The sequence below is a fragment of the Ylistrum balloti genome, unplaced genomic scaffold, assembly GCF_031769215.1.
Source record: "Ylistrum balloti isolate Yb309-2 unplaced genomic scaffold, AGI_CSIRO_Ybal_v1 Utg370908, whole genome shotgun sequence".
Classification (NCBI taxonomy): Eukaryota; Metazoa; Mollusca; class Bivalvia; order Pectinida; family Pectinidae; genus Ylistrum; species Ylistrum balloti.
The window spans coordinates 122,151-135,196 of NW_026782515.1; the positions used below are offsets into that span (position 1 = coordinate 122,151).

Consider the following 13,046-nt stretch of genomic DNA (forward strand, 5'->3'; position numbering starts at 1 on the left):
AAACTGCTGTCTGTTTTATGAATGTATTAAATATTCGAAACATTTTAATTAAAGTAAAACAAACAACACAACCTTCCATACTTAGCATTGTGGTAGTATGGTGAGACCGTGGATCACATCCACAATAGAAGGAAGCCCAAGCTCGGAATTCCATGGAAACCATGGAGATTTTTAGGTTGTGTTTAGAGTATTGTGGTCTGTTTTGTCACCTAGTAATCATAATGACTAATATGTTGGTGAAGATCTGTTGTTATCTATTTATGTTTTATATCCGACGCTATAAATTGAAACAGTTACTATATCAGTGAATTCAAGCGTACAAGCTTACAACTAAAATATGTTTGATTCAATTAAGTTCACGATGTAGACATTTCTATCCGTTTTATAGAAAACGTGTTATTTTTCCTAGGTAAATTTCTCTTTAAGACATATGAATGAAGGCTACCTTACAACGATATTGTTTTAAAAGTTACTGTTATCACGAAAGTACAAATATTTCCAGAAATTCATAAATACCGAATACTTATTATTCTTTTCATTTTAACAAAAATGCAGTAACCGACAGTCTGGAAATTTGACAGGCTGAAGACTGGTTTATAATCTATTAAAGTAGGAGAAAATCTGTTGAACGAGCGGTTGAAGTCCGAATATCCGGATATCTTACATTATTTATTATCAGAGTGACTTCCCCTATGTCAGGTTATAAGCGTTCCGCTGACGTTGATTGTGTTTTGCAGACGACAGAAAATGGAAGAGGGAGAAGAGACCGTCGGAAAACGGTTATTTGGTCATTCAACTATGGTATTAACTGACGTAATTCCTCTTTAATGTTTAAAATGATGCAATGTCATCACTTTTTTCACCCCTGGTGGATGATACTGAACCTATAAATTGTTTAGACCCCTGTGTGTATGCACTTTGTGTAGACCACTAGCTTTAACATACAAGGGAAGGGAGTACGGGCCGGGACGAAGGGACACTGGATTGACATACAAAACGATAAAAAGACGACTGTTTGGCATACTTCAGACTGCATGTAACGTTCGTTTAACGTTCTGTCGTTGGAATATTTTATGTTTGATCGCTATAGAAATGCCCCTTTTACCAGCAGTGATCAACATATAATTTATTTTAACGAGTCCTTTATTAGGTTGGGCACAAATCCTCATATGGGTAATAATACTGCCTCTGAGGGATAATTACCACTTTGAGTAATCAATTAGTTACTCAAGTGCAAGGTCATTCTGAAATAGAAACACATTTGATTTATTGTTAAAACAATGGGTCTAACCAGGGACGTATAATACAGATATGTAATATATATGTCCCTGGTCTAACAATGCAAAATCCAAGTACAGGACTTGTGGATTAATTACTGTAACAGGGACCTAACACTCCATACACCGGGTACCTTATATTCCATATACCAGGGAAATAATACCCTTGTGTACCAAGGACTTAATATTCCATATACCAGGGACCTCAAACCCTGTATACCAGGGACTTAATACCCTTGTGTACCAAGGACTTAATATTCCCTATACCTATACCAGGGACCCCAAATCCTGTATACCAGGGACCTAATAATCTATACTACAGACATAATGCACTCCTATACAATAGACCTAATATTCCATCTACCAAGGACCTAATATTCCATGTACCAGAGAGCTTGTATCCTCACATTTCTGGGATCTACTTATCCATATACCATGGAGTTAATACCCTGTATACCAAGGATCGTATTCCCTAGTATACCAGGGACCTAATATTCTATATACCAGGGACCTTTTATCCTGATATACCTGGGACCTTATATTCTATATACTAGGGGCCTAATAACCTTGTATAACAGGGATATGATATTCCATATGCCAGTGACCTAATATTCCTGACACTAAGGACCTAATATCTAATAAACCAAGGACCTTTCACCCTCATTCACCAGGTACTTAATACTCTCATATACCAGAGACTTTATATTCCATAAACTTAGAACCAAATATAGCATATACCAGGGACCTACTACCCTGTATACAGGGACCTAATACCCTCATATACCAGGGACCTAATACCTTGTATACAGGGACCTAATACCTTGTATACAGGGACCTAATACCTTGTATACAGGGACCTAATACCTTGTATACCAGGGACCTAATACCTTGTATACAGGGACCTAATACCTTGTATACCAGGGACCTAATACCTTGTATACAGGGACCTAATACCTTGTATACCAGGGACCTAATACCTTATATACAGGGACCTAATACCTTGTATATCAGGGACCTAATACCTTGTATACAGGGACCTAATACCTTGTATACAGGGTAAATACCAGGGACCTAATACCTTGTATTGTATGACCTAATACCTTGTATGCTAGGACCTAATACCTTGCGTAATACCTTGTATACGTAATACCCCTGTATACCAGGGACCTAATACCTTGTATGCTAGGAGCGTAATACCCCTGTATACCAGGGACCTAATACCTTGTATGCTATGCTAGGAGTGTAATACCCCCGTATACAGGGACCTAATACCCTCATATACCAGGGACCTACTACCCTGTATACAGGGACCTAATACCCTCGTATACCAGGGACCTAATACCCTCATATACCAGGGACCTACTACCCCATATACAGGGACCTAATACCCTCATATACCAGGGACCTAATACCCTTGTATACAGGGACCTAATACCCTGTATACAGGGACCTAATACCCCGTATACAGGGACCTTATACCCTTGTATACAGGGACCTAATGCCCTTGTATACAGGGACCTAATACCCTTGTATACAGGGACCTCATACCTTGTATACCAGGGACCTAATACCTTGTATACCAGGGACCTAATACCCTTCTATACCAGGGACCTAATACCCCGTTAACCAGGGACCTAATAACCTTGTATACAGGGACCTAATACCCTTGTATACCAGGGACCTAATAACCCCTATACCAGGGACCTAATAACTTGTATGCTAGGGACTTACTACCATTGTATACCAGGAACTTTATATTACATAAACTAGGAACCAGATATATCATTTACCAGGAACTCAGTACCCTTGTATACAGGGACCTAATTCTTTAAAATCCTACTCTTCATTTAAAAAATGATTTTGTATAAACAGTGGGTCTTGTTCATAGAATTGCAAAACTACAGCTTAAAGTAAAATTTCAAAATTCTTGTTACACTATGTTACAAATTCAGCACCATCAGAACGTCATTTCTTAATGTTTAATATATTATTTAAGACTTGCCTTCAGTGTCAACTTGACAAATCATTTTCTTACTTCAAAGAACAAAATACTTGTTTTGAATTAAAAGAAAAACATAACTCTATTTAGGCCTGCTTTTAAGATTTTCGACTTCTCAAAAGTTCCAAACCGAATTTAATAAGATTTTACAGAAACTTCTTCAGCAGAGATTAACAAAAATTGAGAATTATATGGTTTCCAAATTTGAAATTCTTCTTCTCACCACCCAGATATGGTAGAATCAAAAGCTCTTCATGGATGGAAAGGTCTCAAAGTGTTTTACCAAAATTGTTAATTTCATGACCCCAGGAAGGGGGTTAAAGTTTATTATGATAGTTTATCAAGGAAAAGGACATTTTTGACCATAATTTGTTTAATTTCCATTGGAAATATTCCAAACTTGGTTAGAATTATACGTTTAGAATGATAACTTCATGGTTATGCCCACCTTTAGCCTGTCTAACCCCCAAGGACTGATGGGTGGAGTCAAATTGACTCAAATTTGAAAATCTTCCCAACACCCAAATATGGTGGAATCAAAGGTTCTTCATGGATGGAAGGGTTTACCAAAACAGGGAATTTCGGGGTCTCACATTTCTCTGGTGGAGGTCCAGTTAAAGTTTACAATAGCTTATATAGGAAAATAACATTTTTGAGCAAATGGATTTTTTTGAGTTGGAGATAAAATGTAATCCACATATATGTAAATTTCAGGGTTGTCTATTTCATGACACCTCAAAAGTACAAATGTACTTTAACAGGGATGTAGGTTTCATTGGACCAACATAGTTACAGCTGGTGGTTCAGTCTGGAATGTCTTTAAAAACACCCAAGTTTGATAGATTCAGCTGCTATCAATAGCCATGCATTTCACCTACATGGATAATGATATTACATTGTAAGATGCAGGATCTCAACTTGTCCTCTGGTTGGTTTGATAACATACCAATATATGGTAATTTTATGTATGTTGTACTATGATTGTGATTTTTTTACAAGGATTTCTTTTTTTCCTTGAGACCTCTCATTCTTGTGAAACATAAATATTACATTGTATATCGTATTTGGAAGAGTTATTGCCCTTCGCTATTTTAAGATTTTTCATCTTTTTTCAGAGATTTCTTTTCTCAGTTTTGATATCTTTAAAACTTCATGTGATTTTAATTAACCTGGTCTGAAAGACCGATTTGTTGATGCCATGATGCAGCGACTGCTGTCTTTTTTCATTTATATTCATGAAGGACTGAACAGATTTGAAAAATTTGGTCAGAAGCAATGATAGGGAAATGGGTACCAGATTTGTAGTAATGGTGGTTCTCAGCCATTAGTATTGTGAAGGATTGGGCCCAAAAATTGGAAATCAAGTAAGTTCTTTAAAATCCTTTTGCTGTAGGAATCATTTGATTTTGTCCATATTTTATCTAAATTATCTTAGGATAAAGGGGAATCAACTTTGTATAAACGATTGGTCTCAGCCCCATGGGAATGGGAAGGACAAGGTCCAATAGGGGAAATTAGAGCAAATACTTAAAATTCCTTCTTCTTTGTAAATGCCTGGATTCTCTTCCAATTTGGGGTGAATCATCCTTTGATGAAGGGGGAATGAATAACATGGTAGGAGAGGCACCCCATAAGGGAAATAGACCAATCTTTTAAAAATATTTCACTTTATGTAGGAATGCCAAGATTCTGTCCCAATTTTCTGGAATACCCTTGGATGAAAGGGAATCAGTTTGATATAAATAGTGGGTCTGGTCTCCGAGGGGCTGTAGGAGAGGCCCTAGAAGATAAAATGGGCAAATTCCTTAAAAATCTTTCATCTGAAGCAATACCTGGATTTTAATGTCTCCATTTGGTTTGAAGCATGCTTAGGTGATGGAGAAATAATCTTGTAGGAATGATTCTCAAATTATTCTTCTTTTGTAGTAATGCCAGGAGCAAATACTCATGTCCTGGTCTGAAGACTAAGATTACAAAAAATAGATACCTCTGTCCTGTTCTTAGGACTGGAACAGACACTCATGTTCTGTTCTGAAGTCTAAATCATATCAGGATACTATGTCCTGTTCTGAGAACTAGAACAAACAGTTTGGTCCTGTTCTGAGGACTGGAACAAACAGTTTGGTCCTGTTCTGAGGACTGGAATAAGCAGTTAGGACCTGTTCTGAGAACTAGAACAAACAGTTCGGTCCTGTTCTGAGGACTAGAACAAACAGTTTGGTCCTGTTCTGAGAACTAGAACAAACAGTTCGGTCCTGTTCTGAGAACTAGAACAAACAGTTTGGTCCTGTTCTGAGAACTAGAACAAACAGTTTGGTCCTGTTCTGAGGACTGGAACAAACAGTTCGGTCCTGTTCTGAGAACTAGAACAAACAGTTTGGTCCTGTTCTGAGAACTAGAACAAACAGTTCGGTCCTGTTCTGAGAACTAGAACAAACAGTTCGGTCCTGTTCTGAGAACTAGAACAAACAGTTTGGTCCTGTTCTGAGGACTGGAACAAACAGTTTGGTCCTGTTCTGAGGACTGGAACAAACAGTTTGGTCCTGTTCTGAGGAACAAACACTGGAACAAACAGTTCGGTCCTGTTCTTGAGAACAAACAGTTCGGTCCTGTTCTGAGAACTAGAACAAACAGTTTGGTCCTGTTCTGAGAACTAGAAAACAGTTTGGTCCTGTTCTGAACAAACACTGGAACAAACAGTTTGGTCCTGTTCTGAGGACTGGAACAACACAGACTGGAACAAGCAGGTCCTGAGACTGGAACAAACAGGTCCTGTTACTGAGAACTAAACAAACAGTTTGGTCCTGTTCTAAGGACTAGAACAATTACAGATATACATGTCATCTGACAATAAGAACTTATCTTTGTTCAATAAATCTAGGTATTAGGTTTGAAAAGTAAGTATATGTTCCGGGATAGTTACAGATGTTGTTTCTTACTATTTTCAGAAAAAAGTGTGTGACTTTGGTAAAGTGACAGGAACCTTCCACTTGTGGCATAAAAAGGTGAGTTTTGAACATGATTAATTTTTGGAATTAATCGTTGGTTAATGGAAAACAATTGTCCGGGTCTCCAACACTACTTGTCAATGGAACTTCATACTTAGGATATGGGTTCACATTGGTGACTGTTTTTGATTGGACAGTTAAGATATGTTATTACTATGTAAATTGATATCAAAGGTAATTATATATAATATACAAATACATATGAATACAGACAGACATAAAAAGTCTGGGAGAAGGGGTTAATGGTTACATCTATATGTGACCAACTCATTTAATATTTATTGATATGAAAAGTGATATCAAAAGTCAGAGGTCACCACATTCCTAAGCCATTTTTCTTTTATTACTCAATAACAATTTTTCATTGTCAGGTCTTCTAACAGTCTTCAGTTATGACTTTAACACCTGATAGTAAAAATTTACCTATAAATCACTTGTGTCTATCCCTATCAGTAATATCAAATATCAGCAGGTTATACTCTCAGTTATAAATGTCCTGAGGTTGTATATATGGGTTTATAACATTTACACCTAGATTTACTGAAAAATGATTTATAGATTCATCCTTTCCCCTACATCAGTCCCAACATTGCCTCTGATGTTATTTTACTTCCCCAATTCTCACGAGTACAATTACTGAAATACCAGATTTGTTGTTCATTACAAACACTATTACTATTATACAAGGCTACCACAATGTACTCTGTGAGAGATTGTGAAATGTACCATGTCAAATCTATATCAACATTATTATGTCACTCAAACTTACATATATATATATAATTTTCATATTTTATGAGATTTTTTTGTTTTGATAGCTACAAATTTATTTCACAAATATCATTGGATTTTTTTTCAGGATTTCATATCATGGCAACACCCATCAGTCAATCCGCTTTCCGTCCTAAAGGCCAGTCTACCTGTAGTGACCACAAAGGGAGGCGCTTGGATCTTTACTGTGAGAAATGTGATCAACTCATCTGCCTTACATGTTTGTCAACAACTCACAGAAGTCACCCTCTTTGTGAACTCAGTGAAATTACTCCTCAAAAGAAACAAGAAATTACAAACTTTATCAACAAAACAGAACAAAATGACCTGGTAGAAGTCAGGGAATATATAACTTCTGCTGATTCATTACTCAAAGACAATACCAGTCATTTTGAAAAACTTTCACAGCAACTAAAAAATCAAACAGATCAACTAAAACATGAACTCGATCTATTTACAGCACAGACACTCTCAGTGTATAAACAGATGGAAGAGGACAACACCAGGATGATACAGAAATACAAACAAGAACTGGAGATGTACAACAGACAGCTGAAACAACAACTACAGGAATGTAAGGTGACTCTACAACGTGGTTCTCACCTGGACATCTATGACACAGATATACATTCCTCATTACATCTCCCTGTCAAACCTGTCCTGGGTACGGTCATCTTCACACCTAACACAAATCCACAACATCATCTACAACAGGCCGTAGGGACGATTATCACCTCAGGTCAAACAACTGACCAGGATCGGTCAATCTCAGTATCACATGACCAGGGACAATCCTCTAAACAACAACAAACAGGAGTAAAAGGGAAGAAAGCAGTGATAAGTAAAGCACTACTGTCAGAGACCAAAGTGGTGAAGGAGTGGAGGTCTCCATGTAACATTGAGTCTATATGTCCCACCACTGATGGTCAGGTGTGGACCAGTGATTACAGTGATACATTAACTCTCCTTAACAGGGAGGGTGAAGTAGTACAGAAGGTCACACACACGGCTGACATCACTGACATCAGTCTATCACCCACAACACACACACTGTGGGTCTGTGACAGTAAAAACAACATCATGGAGCTGGTATCAGGACGACTTACAAACAAATTCAGAACCAAGGAGAGACCCCAGTGTATATGTGTTACAGCCAGTAACCATATCATTGTGGGGATGAAGAAACACATCTGTAAATTTACTACACAAGGTCAAATGGTACTCACTACAATGGCTGTAGGGACTGGGAAACCATTAGTGTATACACCACGCAGGATGTCAGAGTGTCCAGTAACTCACAATGTCACAGTGATTGATATCAACAGTAAAAGTGACGGTGGTGATGGAAACAGACGTGTTGTTGTCATGGATACTGACTTCCAGGAAGTGTTTGTATATAGAGGTGACATCCCCAGTACATATAAACAAACACCACAAACAGGACGTGTAACATTTACCCCTGGGTGTGGTGTATGACAGTGTGGGGAACCTCATCATAGGGGACTATGACAACCGTAGGGTCCTACTCCTCAGTGGAGATGGTGAGTTCCTCAGGATCATATACACAGACAGAGAGAGGACATGGGCTGTAGGTATAGACAGGGAGGATGTTCTGTGGGTAAGGTTTGGGGATAACAATGTAAAACTACTACAGTACAGTGTGTAACAGTACTACTACAGTACAGTGTGTAACAGTACTACTACAGTACAGTGTGTAACAGTACTACTACAGTACAGTGTGTAACAGTACTACTACAGTACAGTGTGTAACAGTACTACTACAGTACAGTGTGTAACAGAACTACTACAGTACAGTGTGTGACAGTACTACTACAGTACAGTGTGTAACAGTACTACTACAGTACAGTGTGTGACAGTACTACTACAGTACAGTGTGTGACAGTACTACTACAGTACAGTGTGTGACAGTACTACTACAGTACAGTGTGTAACAGTACTACTACAGTACGGTGTGTGACAGTACTACTACAGTACGGTGTGTTGACACTACTACTACAGACAGAACTAGACAGATATATGTTATTCTAGTGAGTTACCCTGGTAACAAACTTTGTAAATAATATTTACATGTAACAGAAACAATACCGTTTAAATGAATGATGCTCGTCAGCAAAATGTATTGGTGTCACCACCCACATCGTTCCCTTTGTAAACTACATCTGTGTGTAAAATCAGTATGAAATTCACTTTAATGTGTTAAAACTTTGTCTTCCTTTTTTCTTTCTGATTGCAGTTAAAATCAGTATAAAGTTATGTTGTGTATTTAGAGGTGACCAATGTCTTATAACATATATGTATACTGTATCCTTATCTCTGTATAGTGTGTTTTGTATATTTGTCATTTAATCAGCAATAAAATACTTTGAAATTATATTGGTTTTAATTTTTACTGTTGATGTTTTTCTGTTATATATGTGTAAAACAATTCCGGAATGTGATTTACCAGGATGTCAGAGTACTCCGGGCTCCTATTTAACAAAGTGTCAGAATACCTGGGGGTCTGACTATACAGGATGCTTGAATGCTCACGTATTTACGCAAGTTTGACGATCGAGAACATGAGATCATCTGTCAGTCCGGTGTACATGCCCCATATTTTCTATGTGTGTCACAAATACCATTTCGGGGATTCTTTTTAAAGGCAAGGATTCACAAAATTTGACAGAATTTCGCCAATGATCGTTGATCGTTTTTCTGACGGGTTACGATGTATCAAATGTATTTTGCGATCTCACATGAAATATGAATAAATAAATAAAAAACCATTTACAGATTTTAAAAAGTTATGTGTTAGATGTGAGATACCAGGTTGTTTGAGAATATTATTACTTTTTCATTACCTGTATCATATTGAGATTTTTTTCTAGTAAATCTTGTTCCCCGGTGTGACATAAGATCAGGAGACACCAATAACTGATACGTTAAATCACTGAAATTCCCTGATGTGACACAATATCAGAATACCAATAGTTTATACAAGTTCCCGTGGTTCCCTGGTGTCACGTATTAGTATAATACCGCTAGATATCTCTACAAGTCCCTGTGTTTTCCCGCTTTCATAAATTATAATACAGCTAGATGTCTCTACACGTCCATGTGTTTGCCCGGTCTCACATATCATAATACCGCTAGATGTCTCTACACGTCCCTGTGATTCACCGGTTTAACATATCATAATATCGTTAAATGTCTCCACAAATCCCTATGATTCGCCGGTATGACATAATATCATGATACCAATAGTTCACAACACAAATCCTACTGAATCACCGATTTGACATAATATCAGGACACCATTTCACGACTCCCTAAGTCCCTGTGATTCCCCGATGTCATTTATGATAATACCATGAGATGTCTCCACACGTCCGTTTGATTTCCCGGTCTTACATATCGTAATATCGTTAGATGTCTCCACACGCCCTTGTATTCCTCGATCTCACATATCATTTTACAGCTGGATGACTCCACAAGTCCCTGTGATTCGCCGGTGTGATAAAATATCATGATACGATTAGTTCACACGACAAGTCATACCGAATCCCCGACTTGACCTTATATCTGGACATCGTCCCACGACTCCCCAAGCCCCAGTGATTCCCCGGTGTCACATATCATTATATTGTTACATGTTTCCCCTAGTCCCTGTGATGTCCCGGTCTCATATATTACCGTTAGATGTCTCCCAAAGTCCCTGTGATCACCCGGTTACATATATCATAATATCGTTAGATATCTGCAGAAGTCCCTGTGATTCCCCGGTCTCACATATATTATCGTTAGATGTCTACACAAGTCTCTGTGATTCCCCGGTCTAACATATCATAATATCGTTAAATGTCGCCACAAGTCCCTGTGATCCCCCGGTGTCAAATGTCATGATATAGTTGGATGTCATTGAAAGTCCCAGTAATTCCCGGTGTCATGTATCAGAATACCGCTAGATGTCTCACTTAGTCCAAGTGATTCCTCAGTCTCACATATCATAATACCGTTACATGTTTCCGCAAGTCTGTGTGATTTCCCGGTCTCACATATATTACCGTTAGATGTTTCCCCAAGTCCCTGTGATTCCCCGGTCTCGCATATCATATTATCGTTTCATGTCTCCCCAAGTCCCTGTGATTCCCCTTTCTCATATATCATAATATCGTTAGATGTCTCCACAGGTCCCTGTGATTCCCACGGTTTCGCATATCGTAACACCATCAGATGTCTCCACAGGTCCCTGTGATCCAATTTCCTCATATATCATAATACCGTTAGATGTCCACAAGTCCCTGTGATTTCCCGTTGTCATTTAACATAATACAATTAGATATCTTCACACGTCACATGATACCGTTGATCACCTGTGATCCCTCAGTCTCACATTTCATATCATCGTTAAATGTCTCCACAAGTCCCTGTGATCCCTCAGTCTCACATTTCATATCATCGTTAGATGTCTACACAAGTCCCTGTGATCCCTCAGTCTCACATTTCATATCATCGTTAGATGTCTACACAAGTCCCTGTGATACCTTCCTCTAACATATCATATTTCCGTAAGATGTCTCCACACCTGTCTGTGATTTCCCGGTATCACATATCATAATACCGCAAATGTATCCAAAAGTTCCTGTGATTCCCTGGTAACACCATTGTGTAGTAACCATCAGTAGTGACACTAATGTATAGTAACCATCAGTGGTGACACTATTGTGTAGTGACCATCAGTGGTGACACTATTGTATAGTAACCGTCAGTGGTGACACTATTGTGTAGTGACCATCAGTGGTGACACTATTGTGATGTATGTAACCAGTCAGTGATGACACTCACATATGTATAACCATAGATGTGACACAAGTATTGTGATAACCATCAGTCTCACACATGTTATTGTGTAGTAACCATCAGTGGTGACACTATTTTGTAGTAACCATCAGTGGTGACACTGTTGTGTAGTAACCATCTGTGGTGACGTTATTGTGTAGTAACCATCAGTGGTGACATTTTTATGTAATAACGTTCAGTGGTGACACTTTCATGTAGTAACCATCAGTGGTGACACTATTGTGTAGTAACCATCAGTGGTGACACTTTGATGTAGTAACCATCAGTGGTGACACCATTGTGTTATAACCATCTGTGGTGACACTTTTGTGTAGTTAACATCGGTGGTGATACTGTTGTGTAGTAACCATCAGTGGTGACACTATTTTGTAGTAACCATCAGTGTTGACACTATTGTACAGTAACCATCAGTGGTGACACTATTGTGTAGTAACCATCAGTGGTGACACTATTGTGTAGTAACCATCAGTGGTGACACTATTGTGTAGTAACCATCAGTGGTGACACTATTGTGTTGTAACCATCAGTGGTGACACTATTGTGTAGTAACCATCAGTGGTGACACTATTGTGTAGTAACCATCAGTGGTGACACTTTTATGTATTAACCATCAGTGGTGACACTATTGTGTAGTAACCATCAGTGGTGACACTTTGATGTAGTAACCATCAGTGGTGACATTTTTATGTAATAACGTTCAGTGGTGACACTTTTATGTACTAACCATCAGTGGTGACACTATTGTGTAGTAACCATCAGTGGTGACACTATTGTGTAGTAACCATCAGTGGTGACACTATTGTGTAGTTACCATCAGTGGTGACACTATTGTACGGTAACTATCAGTGGTGACACTATTGTGTAGTAACCATCAGTGGTGACACTATTGTGTAGTAACCATCAGTGGTAACACTATTGTGTAGTGACCATCAGTGGTGACACTATTGTGTAGTAACCATCAGTGGTGACACCGTTGTGTAGTGACAGTCAGTGATGACACTATTGTGTAGTTACCATCAGTGGTGACACTATTGTGTAGTAACCATCAGTGGTGAAACTATAGTTCAGTAACCATCAGTGGTGACACTTTGATGCAGTAAACATCAGTGGTGACACTATTGTGGAGAAACC

General features: G+C 38.4%; 1 pseudogene; it reads left to right on the forward strand.

Moving 5' to 3' along the window:
* The first annotated feature begins 774 nt into the window (after positions 1-774).
* On the forward strand, positions 775-9,277 carry LOC132559409 (uncharacterized; annotated as a pseudogene).
* Positions 9,278-13,046: the final 3,769 nt, after the last annotated feature.